Genomic DNA, 19708 nt, shown 5'->3' on the forward strand with positions numbered 1-19708 from the left:
AATTAAAGATCCAAAGACAGAAACCAGGCTTAGGAGGCCAATGAAATTACAATTTTAATCATTCTAACCCAATCGTGATCGAAAGACTTCATTTGGATCCAACCCTGAGGGAATGTATTTCAATTACCTACTCACGTATTCATTATTGATCCTGCGGTAAACCCGTGAAAGGATACAGATAATAATCAGAGCTATGATCCTATGAACAATGAACCTGAATGTAATAAAACTACGCACATTCAACTGCTATTAGAAAGCAGTTAAATGGTTATTTCATTAAACCTGGGAGTGTTTACATGACCTTTGACCTGCCAACAATGAGCTGGCCAGCTGGACAGACATCTCTATCTCTGCTACTCTTTCTGTTTTTGCATATGTCTCTTGTATCTTTGTCCCTTTGACTCGCTTGCTTAATTCAGTTCATGACATTGGTATAAATGATGCATGAACAACATCAAATTTGCACAAATTCAACTCTGAAATTAAACATTAATGTTTTTTCTTCCTTTTTCTCTCTTTTTTCTCCAGTCCATCTCTCTCTCTCTCTCTCAGTGCACACACACACACACACACACACACACACACACGCACACACACACGCACTCAAAAGAACAGTGTGTATGTGGCTCTAGAGAGAAGCAGCGGTGCACAGCGGACCAAGACAATTGCAAAGGTCAAACAGAAACATGGAATTCACTTTCATAAACAGTCACACACCAGTGCGCGCACACACACACACACACACACACACACACGCACACAGACACACACACACACACACACATGCAACGCAATGTTGACAACACGGAGATACATAGCTTACGCCACAAAAGCACAAAAGAAACATAAGAAAAAAAGACACAAACATATACAGGACAAGTGTGCACACTCACACCTCCGAGTCTCGTCTAAGTGGCGCTGAATTGAGTGAAAGGTGACTGAGTGGCTCACTGCTGCAGCCGACTGCTTATTTGGCTGTCTGAATTGCCAACAGACACACAAACACAAACAGTCAATAACCTGTGCACGCTCACAAACTCTCACACACACACACACACACACACACACACACACACACACACACACACACACACAAGCAGACTGAATGACTGGGCATGTTGCTAATGTTTTCAAAGGTGTGCCAGTCGGCTGAGGGGATGACTCATACCTGTCTTCAGAGGGGGTGGGGTTTGACTTTGCATTGACCCGTCTGTCTGACTGCGTGCTCCCTGGAGGAGAACATCTCCCACTGACTCAAAGAACTCAACGCATGCTACATGCGGAAAGGGTCGATCGGGTAAAGAAAAGAACACTCTTGAATGCTCTTAAGATATAGCTTAGTGGTGCGCCTATACCTTAACCTTCTCTCCCTGTGCACATAAAGGAATAATTCCACATTTTGGGAATTACCCTTATTTCCTTTCTTGCTAAGGCTTAGTTAAAGCAATGTGTTTAGCTTAGCATAAAGCATCGTCTGCTACATGCTACACTCTAGCTACATACTTAGAGTAAAAACTGGAACCATTCAGCATTCCTCCTGCTCCTATTTGGCCTCTTGTGCCCGCAGCCGCGCTCAATATCAGCAGCCAGGCGGGTCGGCGGATGACTGGTTGCTTTCAAGATAAATAGTGTGTAACATTTGGGGGGATTATTTGGAAGAAATGGAATATAATATTCGTCACATGAAACTACGTGTTTTCGTTAGCTCAGAAAAAAGCCCTTTCATATCTTTGTGGGGAGCCTTTCGCGTTTTCACGTCATCTGAAGGTAGAGATGCATATCAAAACTCATTAAACGGGCCCCAGTGCGAAATTATTAAAGACCGGAGTATTGATAAGCCCCGACATTACCGGTGCTTTTTATTAGTACTTTTATATTAGTAGTTTTATTGTAATTCGATATCGCGCTGCAACGCACATCCAGTGACCCAGATGAAGTGAAGATTATCGGAGTTGACGACAACCACGCTCGTTAATGTTTTGCAGTAAAGAATTTGGTTAAAAAAAGAATCAATATTTTGCGTGAACATGTAAACGAAAGCAAAACCTGCTGATTTTGTCTCAACGTTATAGAAAAAGCAATACATATTTAAAGAGGGGCTCAGAGTGCTGTGAAATGTATTTATTTTTTCCCCTCTTACGTTAACACAAAAGAGGAAACTCAAAGGGGTAAGTGAGGTTAACGGTCAAACTTTAATAAGTCTCTGAGGGGATACTCAAAGGTGATTATGTTTTAAGCAAACTAACTTTTTTATTTCTATCAAATCATACTCTGAGGTCAGCGTAATTGGTTTGGAAGCTGCCCTTTCCATCTGTGGATACAAAAGAACAAGAGTAATTCTTCAAATGGCGACGTAGCGTTGTGCACATCTCACCTCCCTCGCTAAGTTGCACCTTGGCTGCTTTGAGATTGTGTTTATATAACCTCCCTCAGGGTGACAACTGTACGTATATAGACAATGAGCCGCAGGGGCCCACACACACCATAAATTAATCATGTCGCGTACGCTCCAATAACATTTGAGTTCCCATCTGCTCGCACCTAAAGACATCTTGAGCTGTTCTCACCTGCTTTACAGTACAGATAGACACACACACAAACTTTAACTCTGCATTTGTTTAACCTACACAACCAATCTATATTACCTAGTGATGTGGATGCCCCGGGACCACGACCAAAGATGTAGCACCACTCTGTTAACAATGTAATTCTGCCCTAAGGGGCGTACACACCTGCCACAGCTTCCAGCAGACAGTCACTCCCTCACTGTGTCAGACACACACTCACTAGCTCGTATTCTTACACACAATCGCACACAAAATGACACGCAAAACGCGCTTACGCTAACTCAACAATTCAGCAGCACATCCTGCAGCAACCAAATCGAAAGCAGCAGTGAGTGTGCGGCAGCAGTCATATCCAATAGACGACTGGATGTAGATGGCTGGATAGTGGAAGAGAATGGAAACATGATCTCCCAGAGTGAGAGTTAAAGCGAGAGAGAGAGAGAGAGAGAGAGAGAGAGATTAGAAAGTAGGCCCAATACTGTTGCCATGGAAATTAATGAGATACAAAAGTCTTTAACGTTATCATTAGGGGTACGAGAGGAGTGTGTGTGTGACTGAGAGAGATAGAGAGGGAGAGAGAGAGAGAGAGAAAACCAGAGCTAGAGAGAGAGCGACCCCCCCCCCCCCCCCCCCCCCGACTGCTTTCTTTTCTGTCTTTGGATCGATAATGTTTTCTCGCAGCCAACTGGGACGGCATTTGACAGGCAGGGTGAAGGAGGCCAATACACACACACACACACACCGTGAACACAGCAGACTTCGGAGTGAAGCTGAGTGAAAGCAGCTTTCTGCCTGTCGTTTCTTGCTTTGAGATGTGAATTAAACCACTGCTTCTGACCAACGGCTGCAGGCAGCACACCTGGGAGAGCAGGAGGGCACCAGGACACAGAGGGAGCAGGGAGGCCGGAGGGGAACGTGTGGGCTTGTGAATGGAGGGTTGCCAGTTGGGATCTAATGACCGGCTTTTTCTTCATTTGTTAGAAATCAATACATGTGATCCTTTGGGTGCGAGCCAGGACATTATTCAGAGATATCCTTTTTGTGTCGGATTCAAGTGATGTTCAACTTTTCAGAGTTGAGAGGAAGTTGCTCTTTTTCGTAGTATCAAAAAGTGAGTCCTTGAGCACACTAACGAGTTATCGTCAAAGCACTCGCTGTTCACGATTGCATTTGTCAATAATGAAAAGAAAAGCATAAAGCTGCCAAAACGTTTACCTGAAGAGATTATGGCGAGCAAATTGTATTCACAATTGTATTTCCATACCACACTAAACGGAACTATAAATAGTTGCACCCTAAAAGCTATCAATCTAAAACCTTAAAGCTGAACTACTTCATATTGTAATATCAGCAATAGGTCAAACCGCTGAATGTAGCATCATTAGAAAAAAAATGATGTGGTTGAGACCAAAACTGAGCTAAAAGAAGAGTGTCCTCTGGCTTTACAATAAGGGGCGACTGTGGCTCCCCTTGTGGTTGAAGTGTGGAACATTAAAAAATAATAATACATAAAGACCTAAATTGTTGGTAAAGTAAGACTAAAGTGAAAATAAATAAAAAGATTTTAAAATAGTATAAATGTTGATGATTGCTCCACCATTCACATTGGTAAAGTGTGTGTGTGTGCGTGTGTGTGTGTGTGTGTGTGTGAGTGTGTGTGTGCGTGTCTGTGTGTGCGTGTGTGTGTACGTGTGTGTGTGTGTGTGTGTGTGTGTGTGTGTGTACGTGTCTGTGTGTGTGTGTGTGTGTGTGTGTACGTATCTGTGTGTGTGTGGGCGCGTGTCTGTGTGTGTGTGTGTGTGTGTGTACGTGTCTGTGTGTGTGTGGGCGCGTGTCTGTGTGTGTGTGTGTGTGTGTGTGTGTGCGTGTCGGTGTGTGTGTGCGCGTGTGTGCGCGCGTGTGTGTGTGTGCGTGTCTGTGTGTGTGTTCATTTCAAGGTGAAATTAGGGATTTCTTGCCTCCACAGATGAGTCAAATTGAGGCCGGTCAATCGATCTGCAGATGCGGCGGTCGGTGTGACCGAACTGAGGCCGGCATGAAAGAGCTTTTGAAGCATTCACCCGACATCCTTCTCAACCATGCAGATCTGAGAACGACGAGCATTCATAATGAAAAATTATAGATTTAAATTATCGATTTTCACACAGGCATCCATTGTTTTCCATTAATTAAAGTCCGAGCAATAAAAGACTGCGCAAAGAAACTTGATTTAGATAGGTAATTCATTAGGGAACATTTTATATCCTTTTTCTTCATTTGTTAGAAATCAATACATGTGATCCTTTGGGTGCGAGCCAGGACATTATTCAGAGATATCCTTTTTGTGTCGGATTCAAGTGATGTTCAACTTTTCAGAGTTGAGAGGAAGTTGCTCTTTTTCGTAGTATCAAAAAGTGAGTCCTTGAGCACACTAACGAGTTATCGTCAAAGCACTCGCTGTTCACGATTGCATTTGTCAATAATGAAAAGAAAAGCATAAAGCTGCCAAAACGTTTACCTGAAGAGATTATGGCGAGCAAATTGTATTCACAATTGTATTTCCATACCACACTAAACGGAACTATAAATAGTTGCACCCTAAAAGCTATCAATCTAAAACCTTAAAGCTGAACTACTTCATATTGTAATATCAGCAATAGGTCAAACCGCTGAATGTAGCATCATTAGAAAAAAAATGATGTGGTTGAGACCAAAACTGAGCTAAAAGAAGAGTGTCCTCTGGCTTTACAATAAGGGGCGACTGTGGCTCCCCTTGTGGTTGAAGTGTGGAACATTAAAAAATAATAATACATAAAGACCTAAATTGTTGGTAAAGTAAGACTAAAGTGAAAATAAATAAAAAGATTTTAAAAAAGTACAAATGTTCATGATTGCGCCACCATTCACATTGGTAAAGTGTGTGTGCGTGTGTGTGTGTGTGTGTGTGTGTGGGTGTCTGTGTGTGTGTGTGTGTGTGTGTGTGTGTGTCTGTGTGTGTGTTCATTTCAAGGTTCAATTAGGGATTTCTTGCCTCCACAGATGAGTCAAATTGAGGCCGGTCAATCGATCTGCAGATGCCGCGGTCGGTGTGACCGAACTGAGGCCGGCATGAAAGAGCTTTTGAAGCATTCACCCGACATCCTTCTCAACCATGCAGATCTGAGAACGACGAGCATTCATTACGGACGCAATCACACACTGAACTGCACAGACACCCATGAATGTTCTCCCACACACGGGTCCGTTTTAATGTTCCTACTTTCTGGCTCGTACATATTTTACGTGTCGGCCTGTGCATGTTATGTCCTCATATCGTAAACAGTATACGGGGGCCATTTTAATCTGTGGGGCTGTGCATGGGAAATTTCAGCGATAACACACAGAATTTCCTAGTCGTCTTTGAAGCCAATAATTGGCCACATGCTCATTGTGAGAGTGTGAAGATGCACGTGATGCCCGCTTGTGTGTGTGTGTGTGTGCGCGCGCCTGCATATGTGTGCGCATTAGAGCTTGATATCGACTTTGATCCGCCTGAAAGCAGGTTTGAAGCTGCGATTGAGAGCCGAGCAAGCAACAGATTGACACGTTGGTAACGGCAGAGGAGCAGAGCCATGTCGAGGGAGAGGAGGACGTTAGGAGAGATGAAGGAAAGGAAAGGAGCAGACGATAAGAGGAAAGAGTAATAGGAAAACAATACAGAGGAGGAAATGAGAAAAGTGTCAGCGGGCCCTTTAGGCTGTAAAGGCCGGAGAGGTTTGTTGGAGTATCGAGAGACAGATGAATGGTGAAGTGTGTATGAATGTTTCATCTACCTCTAGATTAGGCATATATTAGAGAATGAACTAAATGAACATGGCCCTGGGGCTGGGGGTTAATAACTGTTCTGGTTTTAGAAAGACATCATCAGAGAGAGGGGGGAATAAAGTGAATGGACCCGGCCAGTGGAAAACGAGTATTAATGATCATCCCGGAGCAGTTTCTAACTATAAAGCATAAACTATATAGACATACAGTACATATGCTCAGTTTTATAGAGAGGTGTTTGAACTATTGATATTAATGGGTTGACAATGTATCAAATACTCTAATCAGTATTTAAAGCTTTATTTAGTAGCAGAATTTCTGGGATTTCTATGTTTGTGATTTATTCCACTGGTTTAAATGATGTCACATACTTTTGTACGCCATCATACCTAATAAATGATAACTTTAGATGTTTTATCTGAACTTAAACTTTTTAATTGTTGCTTAATTGTTTGACTATTTAATTATATATAATTATAATTTTTGTATTAAGTTGTAATAAACTGCATTCACTTGGTGTCTCAAAATTTCACATATTATAGGTTAATAATGAATTAGGTTTTTGACATGGTGTCGTAATGTTTTAATGAAAGGTCTGCTCTTTTTGTTGCTTTGGTGTTGCCACCTCGCCCCAGTCTTTATTTGATATATATCCAGCATCAGTTGCTACTGTATGTCATTTATCACAAGTCATTCCATGACACGATGGCGTGATTCTCAATTCTGATTGGCTGGTGGGTGTCTGCTAATAATTTCTAATAGCAGAAGGCGTGTAATCACTTGTCTTAATAAACGCTCTATTTATTTAATCATGAATGTGATATTGTGTGCGCTGTCCATGCCTAATGTAATATATCTACTGTAAAGCAGTGGCCAGGTGTTTTGTGATTCCTGATTAGCCTCAAACTAAATGGAAACTGTACAAAAGCCTCCGTGCAGCTGTGGACCTCAAGCTGTGATAGTGTAAGCCAGGCTTTAACTGGGGCTGGCAGTTTGACAGGTCTCCAACAGTGGCTTTAGATAAGAGCCCTTAATGTAATGTATGCAATCTCATAATGCATATTATACGTATGGTATTATGCAAGACACAATCAGCATGATTGTCCCCCGGCTTTCTATGGATAGGCAGTCATGGTTTAGTTTGAACACACACACACTCTGCTCTCCCCGAGCGCAAGTCAAATTGCAGATGTTCATATCCAGTGTCTGCCAGCCTCCGTTTGTTTGTTTTTGATTCTCTGTGTGTGTGCGTGTCTGTGTGTGTGTGTGTGTGCTGTGTGATGTTGAGCGGTACTGGCAGCACGGTGCTTAGACTTCCGTTCCTTGCAAATGTCACACACAGAGGGGATAGCAGAGAGCCTGAGGGAGCTAGCTAGCTAAAGTACACACACACGCGCGCGCGCGCGCACGTGCGCACACACACGCGGTTATCACGCATAAATAAATGAATCTGAGAATGAACAGTTAAACTCAAAATACTCACAACAGCGCACCATGCTTCCACGCAGGCTGTTCTATAGTGTTCCTTCACTCGTATGGATTTCTTTTTGCTACAGTGACTGGGTGACACACACACACACACACACACCACACGCACACACACACACACACACAGCGTGCAGGCTGTTCATTTAAGTGTGCTTTTTCTGCTGCTGGGCCCTGAAGACACATGCACTCACATGTGTTCAGTTTCCAACAAAAAGTCGTCACACAGTTGGAACACACGTGTAACTTTCCATCACAGACCTAGAAGCACTATCTGTAACACTCGTAGTGAGCAGCGGCCAAGCTGAGGGAGTGTGTGCACTGTGCACTCACCCTGGTCGTACGCACCCCTGCACTCATGTCAGTAGCTGAGGCTTTTACTCCGAGTGACTTGCAGTTGTAAGTACCGAACATCAAAGAAATCCAGATTTGAGGGGACCAGCTATCACTTTATGAATAAAGCTTCGCAAGCCGAGGATTAAGTCAAGCTGACTTGTTTATGAATCAGTCTTGGGACAAAAGAAAAAGGGAAAGGAGAAGGAATGGACTATGGATGACACGAGAACCGAAGAAGAAGAGAAGCCAAAATTCTGATAACGTGACGATGCTTGTTTTTCTACTACTACTTGTTTCTTTTTTTTATCGTGGTATCAAATTGGGTACCAGGAATGGTGGAATTTCACTGGTATGGGTATCCTGACATCCCTAATATGGACAAAATGCTACTTGTATACTACAAGGGGAAGGATGTGTTCAATTAATCTCCTCCAGCCATAATTCATAAGGGGTTACTCTTTAATATTCTTCTGTAATATAAAAAGTAAATACCCCTGTAGTGATGATAAATCACTGCTTATTCAAATGAATGGCAAAAAGAGGTGTGTGTGGATGCGTGCGTGTGTGCGTGCATGTGTGTGTGTGTGTGTGTGTGTGTGTGTGTGTGTGTGTGTGTGTGCCAGTGAGCTTGCCAAGAAGCAATACAGTTTGATACCGGAACAGATGGATAACACACACATGCTTCATTTGTTTGAAACAGAGCAGTCGTAAAACTTATGAGGTTAAATGGAAGTCTTTCATTAGCACAAAGCTTTCCCGTATGATTAAAAATAAAAAAAATCACATGTTGCCCTTTCTTTTCTTTTTTTCACAGGAGCAGTTCATATTAACAAAAAGGGGCATTATTATTAATATTATTATTATTATTGTTATTACCGTGCCCTTTTGAGATTGGTTGCACTGAAGTCTGAGGGGCTTGGAGAGAGGACATTTTAAAAAACGTCCACAAACAAAATTTAAACTTGAACTGGGAAGTATGAAGAGACATGGAGCTGGTGTGCGAGTGTTTAAAAAAAGATGGAGATGTGCATTGTGTGTGCAAGAGAATAATAGGTAAGCCGAGACGCTGCAATAGCATGACAACAGAGTGGATTACGGTTATTTAGGAGCGCCGGACGTCCGCTCCTGCATCATTACATTTTGTATTGTTTCCCCATTCATGTCTCTATCACTTTTAATCCTCATCCCTTCTTCAAACCAATAAGACAACCCTTCCTCCACACACACAATCATACACACAAACAGACTCAGCATCTGCTCCAATGAATCCGACACTTGCAAGATTTCACAATCACACATGCATGCACTCTTGAACATGCTGTCTCTCTCTCTCACACACACACACACACACACACACAAACACACACACACACACACACACATTGCATGCAAAAACACCCCGCAGCCATGCATGCGATGTGGCTGGACAGCTTGTATGTGTGTGTGTGGACTCTTATCAGATTATATAAACTAGGTTTGGGTTAATGCTGCTGTGACAGATTACAGGGAAAGGGGAGGATATAACAACCAGGACGAGAACACAACACATAAGTAAATTAGGAAATATAATGCAAGAGTATGGATAACAACTGAATGGGTGTTGAGCTGGTCAGGAAGAGACAGTAATAGGGACATAACATGGAATCATGGACAGTATACAGAAGAGGGGTAAAAGAGAGGGGATAAAGATAGTAAACAACCCAGGAGTGGAGTGCCAGTTAGAGACGAGGGTACCAGGTGAGGAGGCTAGAGAGTAATGGTGAAAGTGAGGAGAGGAAGCAAGACAGAGAGGGGGATTGTGGGACGTTGAGTGGACAGAACGAGAAAGAGACTGATGGAGAAGGACAGAAAGGAGTGGTCCTGATGAGATAAAAGACAAGAATGGAGGTAATCTGAGAAAAGACGTGGGAGTGGGAGCGACAATATATGAGGGCAACAAAAGAGCAAAGAGGAAAGAGGTGGAAGGGAAAGTGACAAGGAAACAGGGAAATACAAAAATATATAGCTATTCCTTTTCCAGTGTCACAATTAATCACAGAACAATGCTGGGGGGTGGGAGATGTTTTATTGTAACGTTGGGGACGTTACAGGTTTTGCCCTCAATTTATTCTAAAAGGTATTTCGTTACACTGCTAGACAGTAGGTTGCCGTTTTAGCATGAAAACTAATTGGAGGGAAGTGCTGTTTCTGAGAAGTTGAAAAGTATCAACTAACCAACTATTGCGGTTGACGGCAATCTGTGTCTTTGTTTCAGTAACAGACACACACATACACACACACATAGTAGTGTGTATGTGTGTGAGAGAGCGAGAGAGAGAGAGAGAGTTACACTAGAGGGAGGACAGACATGGAGACGGGAGAGATGGAGAAAATTAAAGAGTAAAAGCTGTACAAACAGGGTGGAGATGGAAATAGGAGGGGAAATAACAGGGCAGAGAAGAAGGAAAAGAGAAACAAACCTACGCTTCATCTGTTCGACCGTGGCCACCGAGGACATCGCGAGGGCCAATACTTTGGTACCAAGTCGATGACAAAATATGAAAACGGTACTCAAAAAACGGTAATAAAGGAGTGTGTGTTGAAGATTGTGGAATTTCACTGACAATGCTAACTACATTTCTGGTATTGTGACATCCTTGGCAGCCACTCCAAAGAGGCTCATGCGCTCCTCAAGTTAACCTCAATTTAACGCTCCAGAATCCTCGTGAGGAAAAGAACACTTCTCTGCAAACTGTTCCCTTCGCATGACACCTTGTTCAAGCCTGCCCATTCAGAAAAGCATGAAAGGTCGATGTATTCTTCATCAGTGCCCATTTTCACAGTTGATTGGGTAAGTCTGTGATTGTCCATTTCACACCATGCATCCCATTCATGAATTGAAAAGAGCAGATTGTGCTGAATCTGGCCTCCGACGGCGACCGAGGAAAAGGACAAAGGCGATGTTTTTTCTTCTTCTTTTTTTTCTTCCTGCGTCTTTCAGAAATTAGTCAATTTTCTCCACTTCGTGCACTCTCATGCTGCCAAGCATCAAGCCAACCCTGAGAAATCATTCCAATGTAATAAAATGCCATAACAGTAACAACAGACAACAAAACAGACAGACACAGACACAGAGAAAGTGCGTGCGTGCGTGCGTGCGTGCGTGCGTGCGTGCGTGCGTGCGTGCGTGCGTGCGTGCGTGCGTGCGTGCGTGCGTGCGTGCGTGCGTGCGTGCGTGCGTGCGTGCGTGCGGGCGTGCGGGCGTGCGGGCGTGCGGGCGTGCGGGCGTGGAGGATGTTCGAGGATGTCTGTCTTTGCGTGCAGATTGTAACTTTGTAACTACATGTAGAGCACTCAAGTACTCAAGTACTCAAGGACACGGAGGCCACGTCCACACTACTACATTTCTATTTCAAAACGCATATCTTCTGCTACGTTTACACCGAGCGTCCACACTTCGCCGGGGTTTTAGAGCACTGAAAACGTTCCTTGTGTGGACGAAGAACAACAAAGTTTGGAAATGATGACGTAGACACCCGCGTTCACTACTCTCGTGCTGCGTGGACAGAGATCACTTGGAAAAGGCTGCTGAAACACCCTATGGACGTATTAGTACGGATGTAGCCTGAGATGACCGAGTGCGGCAGCAGCCATGTGGGATTAATCTTTAAAGATGGATGAGATAAACTGGTCATGAGTTCGTGACAATTGGTTTTTCATGCCTGATGCCGCAGACAAATCCTCAGCCTGTCATGCATCTTAACATTTCTTTTGAAGTATTCGCTAACATGTGTTTATCAGTTTGAATACTGTTTGGAAAAATAAGATTACTGCTTAAAATAGTTTCATATATTTTCAAATTAGGCATCAGGATTGAGAGTGTATTCTTTAAACCGAGACATGAGCTATTGGATTCTTACAATTTAAAAGTCTAATATACAAGTTATAAAACGCGCCATTGCTCAACTCACTTCATTGAGGGATTTGCTACTTGGTCTGGTACAACTAATAGCTTGAGGGAGCTTATGGAAGCCAACTTCATGCTGAATAAATGACATTTGCTGACTGAAGGACTTTTCCTCATGCTAAGTTTTGGCCTATTATTCTACAATCGAAGCGACAGACGCTGGTCTTAAAAAAATAAAAGAAGTTACATAGGCCAAAAAAAATCCACATTCATAACAGTACAGAACCCCTGTACTAGTAGTGTGCCCCTTTCTTATTTTCTATAGGACACGAGCAGTTTGCTAATAGGAATTTACGCTCGACTTTTCTTTTGGTGCACTTACCTATTCTCCACCTACATCATATCCCACAGTTATTGATGACTGCTTCAAAAAAAGTCCCTTTAAACCCACACAGGCCTCGCTGCGGAATTGCATTCTAATCTATTGAGGAGACTGTACATGGAGGAGCTGCTATCTCTGACTGTGATGGATAGTTCCTCGTTTGATTGATGAGCACTGGTGGAAACCGATGCATCTGGAAACAATGTTATCTACATTCGCCACTTGCCAGGGGGATAAGTCAAATACGGAAAAAATGCATCTGCAATGAAGATATTGAAGAGGATTTATCCTTTAGCGCTGCTCTCTCAGCAACCACAGTCAGCCCTGCCCTCTCATTCATAAACATATATACATAAGTTCTGGACCGTTACTGTGTTTAATGAATCCAAAAAGGGGGTAGGAACAAATTATTGCTTCATGTCTATGATGTATAGAGAAAATAACTTCACCCTGTGGTGAACATAAATATACTTTGCAAGAGACTTGGAGGACGAGGACATGTGATAAATGGAGCGAGTTCAGACTATACATTTACCACTTCTATGTGGAGGAGACTAAAACTGCAAGATCCCACTGTCCTCTCTGGTTTGGTTCATGTGAGGACTAAACAGAAACGGTGCATGCAGCAGTCAGTGCTTCAAGCTAAAAGAAAAAAACGGCTAATTTCATCATTTGCAGCTTCACCTCTGAAGGACTAAGAGAGGTACACAAGTGTGAGGGCCAAATCAGTCCGCCGTGCAAGTGGGATCACTGGTGGTGCATCGGGAACTGCCACCCAGCTTGGAAATTACACCATTTTGCAATAAAGCTGTCAATTGAATCGCTGAAGTGATGCTTTGGGAGTGATTGGAAACTGAGTTGAATGAATGATGTGAGAGGCTCGGCCATCCTGTTTGGCCCCACGAGAGAAATCAGGATGATATTGGATTAGCACTACTCATCTTTATTGGTATAGGATAAATCTGAAGCCCATATTGTTCCTGCCCTCTGGGTATGTGATTATTGATTTTTCTTTTTTTAAGGCCCTACTTCACATTGTGTTAAATACTTTTTAACTCTTCTCTTAGATCAAGTGTTTCCCAACAATATCAGCCGTTAGGGTCATCTTTTCTAATTTTATGGCTGGCTGTGACAAACGCCTGCACGGACTGTAACGGTTTGGGTTTGTCAGACTATAGTTTCAGAGGATAAGCACAACCCGTAGCTTTCATTCACAGTAGACTCTCGTCCAGCGACTGTTCAGCCAATATGTGACGTGGCGTTCGGGCAGAGCGGGCAGAGCGGGCAGCATATTGGCCACTTTCCATGAATGTCAAATAAAACAAATAAAACAAAAGCAGGATAGGCCAACGGATTTGTGCCACAGCCGGAGAAGAGATGAGCACTGTGATATATCACTGTCCCCACATTCGTCTGTTACAGCCACTTAATTAATCAACCTGTAGGCCCCCGAGGGGGAACTCCCAGTAAGATTAAAATGCCTCTTCAAATCATCCATATAAGAGTGGGAGTCCAAACACATGAAGGAGATGGAGTGGACTTTTAAAATGTTGATCCAGGTCACAATTCAAACACAAGAAAAAACTCAATTAAAATGTAGTTGGCGAGCCAGAAAGCCTGAGATGAGAACTGAAGGTTTAATGCATGGGAAGCCAGGCTGTATTGCATTGTACTTATTACTAAATGAATAATAAGTTATTATGATATCAGTTATAACAATGATACATTGTGTAAACATATAAAGAAACCAATATTTCATAAAGCGTTTTCTAAATTAGTTTTAGTAAATCTTTATTTTATTATCATTTTTTTATTTTGTTTGTATTTTCATAACGGAATTTCTCTCCCGATTACACTTTTATATAATGTTGGATTTTATTTCATAATGACATATGAGACTTTTCAGCCAATCGCATGATCTTCATTTCAAATGTCTTTTTAAATGTATTTATTATTGAACACCCTGGGGCCCCATGCTGGCAATGGACAATATCTGATGAATGTGAACACTTTTGGAAATCAATAACGGCACCGCCATCAGGAACTGTTTCAGGCCTGGAGGCCATAAGGGGGACTTTAATACAAAATTGGTTTGTTTTTAAGCCTTAAACGATCACATAGATTATAACATATGTTATTTCTCCTCTAGTAACCTTTATAGAGGCTGTATCACTCGTTCTTCTTCCTCTTCTTCATTTCTTCTTTTTCTACTTCCCAGTCATTGTTAACATCATGTTCCTCCTGACACCATTCAGAACACAAGGCATCTCTCTCCCCACTAACAGCATTAACAGTGTAACACACACACACACACACACACAGGAGCGAAGAGGATTATGACCGTGGGGACTTTCCTGTCTCGTCCCAGCCAGACGAGCTACTCTGACAGTCCCGGGATCCCAGGGGTCAGTGTTGGTAACAACACAAGTAACCACCGAGCAGTGCCAGCGATTCGCATAACCAGATTAGCGTGGACAAGAATAGAGGCCGAGATGTGGGTTACCACCTTCTCCAGCGGGCAAGCCGGTGTGTTGTTCAAGTCATTAATGGATTAGAGCAGGATACAGTCACAGCAAAGGAAGTGACGGACATAAACAGAGTAAGTCCGGGATATTTTTGGCACCAGCGCGCGCGCGCACACACACACACACACACACACCTAGGCGTAAACTAGAAATGTGACAACCTGATCAAATCAATGTTGACATTTCTAGGATTAGGAGTCTGACATAATAATGAATAAATGCATGTGGTTTTATTTCCAAACACCTGGTTTCTCTGGACCCACGATAAACAACTGGATGGATGGAACAAAATCAACACGTGTGGCAGGGAAGCCCAACACACACTGCTGCTGCGTCTCAGTTGAGAGCACTTTCATTAATTCAAACTCGGAGGCTAATGGAAATGTCCTCAGAATCTTAAACACAACTTCATCTTGTCTGGAGAAGTTGTTTCTGTGTCATGGCCTAGAAAACCAAGACTTAACTTATTTTCCTTTAATCATTAAATCATGGAATCTTGCTGCCAGGACACATTGAAATACATTTGCTCAAAACAGCGTTGCACGTCTGGATTGTCCAAAATATTCTATCACCACCCGGCAGACCTGGCCCACACTGCTCAGTAAAAGCCCACTGGGTAGTAGCAGAGAGCTCGACGGCATCAAAGCTGCTTAACACAAAGAATTATTGTTGCTGATGGAAGCTGAAAAATTGTTTGAGATATGCAAATAAATCTATGGCCACTTCCTTGGGTGTTTTTAATTATTGATAGGACGACATATCTTTATGTTAATTATGTATCCGTGTTGGGAAAAGTCCTCATCCCGATCATCATGCTGCCATAGGTAAAACTACCACCGTCACCATTATCATCATGATCATCATCAAAACGTCCGCCACTATTGTGAATTTCTATTGGCACCATCTTCTTCGTCATCATCATCATCATCATTGTCATCATGCTGCCCTTAGCTCAGCCATAACCATCATCATCAAAACTCCCATCACAACCGTTTTAATTATCATCGCCAGCAGCATCATCATCATCATCATCATCCCTCTGCTCCTCCTTCTCATCATCACCATCATCATCATCATCATCATCATCATCATCACCAGCATACCACCATTATCAATCAACCAGTACAACTTGCCTACAGGCACAGAGTGCTTTACATTTCGAGTAATGCTAAATGATGAAAATGTAGTATTAATAAAACCATTAAAATCAACCAATAACACACTACCATCATCACCACAAGTCTACCATCATCACCACGAAAACTCTCCCAACATCATCATCGTCATGACCAGCACAACCATCACCACCACCAGCACGAATACATTTCTCAAACGAGTATGTCAACATAATGATCCAATATATTCTCTAATCTGTATATGAAATGAAGAAAACTGCGATTGTGCATTTCAATTTAGTCAATGTCATCATCATCGTTAATCCCGACCAGCCGTCTTTATCATAACACATGCCGCTGTTTGGCTACAATTCCCCTCTCGTGCCTATCCATTCCTCTCGTGCACCCTGACCCGTCCCAGTCCCTCCAGACCCGGATGCGTTCACTACCCCTGACCTTAATCTCCTTCCCCGGCCACCGGCATCACAGCCTGCGCTGTCCACAGCCCCGCTCACCCGGGTAATACCCGTGCAGCTTTGGGGGAAAATGTAACTCGCCGTCCTCCAGCGAGGCTCTCTGATGGAGACGGTGCGCGGGGTAAACGCTTAATTGGAGCGGTACCGAAGGCGCGTCTCCCGGACAGCTCGGGGCTCTGCGGCATCACACTACTGAGAGAAACCCCCGGATCACGTCCCGTAGATTCTTCCGCGACCTCTCCCTGAGCTGTGCGGTCACCCGCCGCTTGATCTCACCCTGACAGGTTCCGTGCTCCTTGTTTACGCATGAATGCACCGATCCGCCGCAATTAACTGGGCTGTCTAAGGCACTGCGCCTCGCGCTTCACATGTGTGCACTCCTTACACACTCCGACTGTCTCCTCTCCTCACAACATGCCACTAAGAGAATACAGCAAACGTGATAAATGCATAATGAACACATTCATAACAATAGTAATACGCACGTCGTCTGCGTCTTCTCACCGGTGCGGTAGTGTGGAAGAAGCCCAGGTCGGGATACGTTCATTCACTCATCCCTGTGTCTGTTCATTGTTCCCTCCGTTCAGTCCCTCATCCAGCAGCTGAATAAGCGGCTCCTCTCCTCGGAAACGGCGGCGACAGAGGGAGCACGCGCATTTCACCCGTTGGCTCGCTCGTGCGCTCTTGCGCTCTTGCGCCCTCCCAAGTCTCTCTCTCTCTCTCTCTCTCTCTCTCTCGCTCTCTCTCTCTCGCTCTCTCACGGTCTCTCTCTCTCTATAGTGGGATAAGGCAGAGCGCTATTTCTTTGTGTGTTTGTGCCTGTGTGTAAGTGTGTGTGTTTTGGGGGGATGCAGGGGGAATGTGAACCAAAGGAGCATGCACTCCCAGAAGCATCAGCCCGTTCACTGACCAACACAGATTATTGGACAGCAGAGCCGAACAGACATATAATGCAGGGCTGCAACCACAGATTATTTACATGTTCAATAAGTTGAGGTGCCGAGCATCCTGTGTTTCTTTCGATTGATCGATTATTGAATTTGTCACGTTCTGCCACTTTCTCAGAGAGCGTTGCCATTTTCCATCTGACACCATGAATTTTCCATCTTATCCCCTGATTCACCTTGCCAATCACCTGACTGCCACACCCATCTACACACTGTGTACCCACACCTGATTTACCTGGACCTCCCTGTCTACCTCCTCACATGCATCATTATGCCTAATTAGTCATAATGTCTGTCATATTAATTGAATGTGTTTATGTAACTCTGTAACGCTGTTCATTCTGTACACATGACATCTATTGCTTCTGTCCATCCGGGGAGAGGGATCCTCCTCTGTTGCTTTCCTGAAGGTTTCTTTTCTTCCCTTTTTGGGGTGTTTTTCCTGATCCGATGTGAGGTCCTGGGACAGGGATGTCGTATGTAGATTGTAAAGCCCTCTGAGACACATTTGTAATTTGTGATTTTGGGCTATACAAAATAAACTGAATTGAATCACCCAATCACCCAGCTTTCTGAATATCGACTAATCGTTATTATAAATGTATAGTATTTTGAAAAAGTTGACCATCACCAGAAAAAAAAAGGTAAATAAATTGTGCGAAGGAGTCAAAATGCTGAGCATAATTAAATTAATTATATCATAGTACATATGACTTGAATTGGGAATTAGTTTCACCAAAAACCTAAAGGTATTTTAGTTTGAATGGGAATTTGTTGACAGACTGGATACGTGCTGATCCGCATCACCTCTCTACAGAGGAGGTTGCAAAGAAGGATAGCATACGATGAGATGAGACGGGAGGGGGTGAGCGGGAGAGAGATGGATGAGGGGGAAAAAAAGGCTCTTCGAAAGTTGAAAAGGAAAGACTAAAGAACAGAGGAGGAGAGGAAAAGAAGTGAAATGAGGGAAACAGAATGGCGAGGAGGCGGGAGAGGGTGGGAGGGATGGCCGCCGAGAAGATGGGAAAAGTATAGCGGGAGATGTAAATAATGAGAGGGGGAAGAGGAGTACACATTATCCATCTTTTCGCCACAGTTGATCAGAGTTCTGTTTCAGCGTGAAGCATGGTCTTTACACCGCAAGCTAATTCACACCCTGAGGGGACATCACACACACACACTGAACAATTCCAGCAAAACTCTTACTTGGCCGAGAGAACACACACACACACACACACACACACACACACACACAACCATCCACGTCCAAATGCATTTCAGTGAAATGCATAAATGTATGACTGGACAAACAAGCTCATTTGCACACAGTAAAAGAACCAGGACAAAATATGCATGAAAGAACAATACACAGAAGCACACGTGCAGACGCAACACATCCACCGGGCCCACACACAGTTCTATTAAAGCCCCTACTGATATTAAAGCGTGGCATTAACGAAGAACATGGAGATACGTGTTGGAAAATAGGGAAATATTGTTCCTCAGAATAATTGGAAAAGGCAAAGATGCATTCCCTTTCATCCCTGTTTTTAATCCTCTATTTTTCATTATTGTCAAGAAATCCCATGAAATGACCAGTCGGTCAGTTTTTGTCTCAACAATTTCAAACTCTCTGCGCCCCAAATGCAGCACAACAAGCATGCCCCCTTAATGTGCTTTTAATAGTTGTTTGACAAGTACTTATATGTGTTGTTATGGGGGGTCCCCCCCCCCAGAGAGGAGCCTTCACTCTAAGAAAAGTTGCTCCAGAACTTGTGTCCGACAATTAAATACAGGATTAAATTGCAAGGGTTTGAACTGCCCTTCTTGCCAGAGAAGCAAATACATACAGTATATGTATACAGTATATGTATATATATATATATATAGCATTGAGAGGGGTCGATGTTTCCTTTTAACATTTAACGCTACAAGTCATTAATTAACTGCCCGAAAAATTACCCCTGAGACAACTCATGTCAATACAACTGGAAATGCCAATTTGCTCACTGCAAGGTGAGTGCCAATTGATTGGAAAGTAAAGTGGATGCACAAAAAACAGCTTCTCATACTCACAATGCAGACATGCGGGTCTCAAGCCCTCCTGTCTGTTTCTGGTGAAGTTAATAAATCCAACTCATTGTCATTCATACAAAATAAATGAACACAATCCAAATACTTTCAAAGTAAAAATTATAGAGTAACT

The 19708-nt window shown here is 43.2% G+C and overlaps 1 protein-coding gene across 1 annotated transcript in view; it reads right to left on the reverse strand.

The window, feature by feature from the left end:
- The window catches only part of slc8a4b (solute carrier family 8 member 4b), a 72703-nt gene extending 55496 nt beyond the window's left edge, over positions 1-17207 (reverse strand). The window contains exon 1 of the mRNA XM_034557564.1: positions 17041-17207. The gene's annotated coding sequence lies outside the window, so the exon portion shown is untranslated. The remainder of the gene's footprint in view (positions 1-17040) is intronic.
- Positions 17208-19708: the final 2501 nt, after the last annotated feature.

Source organism: Cyclopterus lumpus, chromosome 18, assembly GCF_009769545.1.
Source record: "Cyclopterus lumpus isolate fCycLum1 chromosome 18, fCycLum1.pri, whole genome shotgun sequence".
Lineage (NCBI taxonomy): Eukaryota > Metazoa > Chordata > Actinopteri > Perciformes > Cyclopteridae > Cyclopterus > Cyclopterus lumpus.